Genomic DNA, 876 nt, shown 5'->3' with positions numbered 1-876 from the left:
GAAAAACACTCTTCTTTGTATCCTGTTGGAAATGAAAAACACTCTTCTTTGTATCCTGTCGGAAATGAAAAACACTCTTCTTTGTATCCTGTCGGAAATGAAAAACACTCTTCTTTCTATCCTGTCGGAAATGAAAAACACTCTTCTTTGTATCCTGTCGGAAATGAAAAACACTCTTCTTTCTATCCTGTCGGAAATGAAAAACACTCTTCTTTCTATCCTGTCGGAAATGAAAAACACTCTTCTTTGTATCCTGTTGGAAAAGAAAAACACTCTCTTCTTTGTTTCCTGTCAGAAATGAAAAACAATCTTCTTTGTATCCTGTCGGAAATGAAAACCACTCTTATTTGTATCCTGTCAGAAATGAAAAACACTCTTCTTTGTATCCTGTCGGAAATGAAAAACACTCTTATTTCTCTCCTGTCGGAAATGAAAAACACTCTTCTTTGTATCCTGTCGGAAATGAAAAACACTCTTCTTTGTATCCTGTCGGAAATGAAAAACACTCTTCTTTGTATCCTGTCGGAAATGAAAAACACTCTTATTTCTATCCTGTTGGAAATGAAAAACACTCTTCTTTCTATCCTGTCGGAAATGAAAAACACTCTTCTTTGTATCCTGTTGGAAAAGAAAAACACTCTCTTCTTTGTTTCCTGTCAGAAATGAAAAACACTCTTCTTCGTATCCTGTCGGAAATAAAAAACACTCTTATTTCTATCCTGTCGGAAATGAAAAACACTCTTCTTTGTATCCTGTCGGAAATGAAAAACACTCTTCTTTCTATCCTGTCAGAAATGAAAAACACTCTTCTTTGTATCCTGTCGGAAATGAAAAACACTCTTCTTTGTTTCCTATCAGAAATGAAAAACACTCTTC

This window comes from Myxine glutinosa, chromosome 11, assembly GCF_964187855.1.
Source record: "Myxine glutinosa chromosome 11, kmMyxGlut1.1, whole genome shotgun sequence".
Taxonomy (NCBI): Eukaryota; Metazoa; Chordata; class Myxini; order Myxiniformes; family Myxinidae; genus Myxine; species Myxine glutinosa.
The sequence above is the reverse complement of the archived record's forward strand: the minus strand, read 5'-3'. Positions refer to the sequence as shown.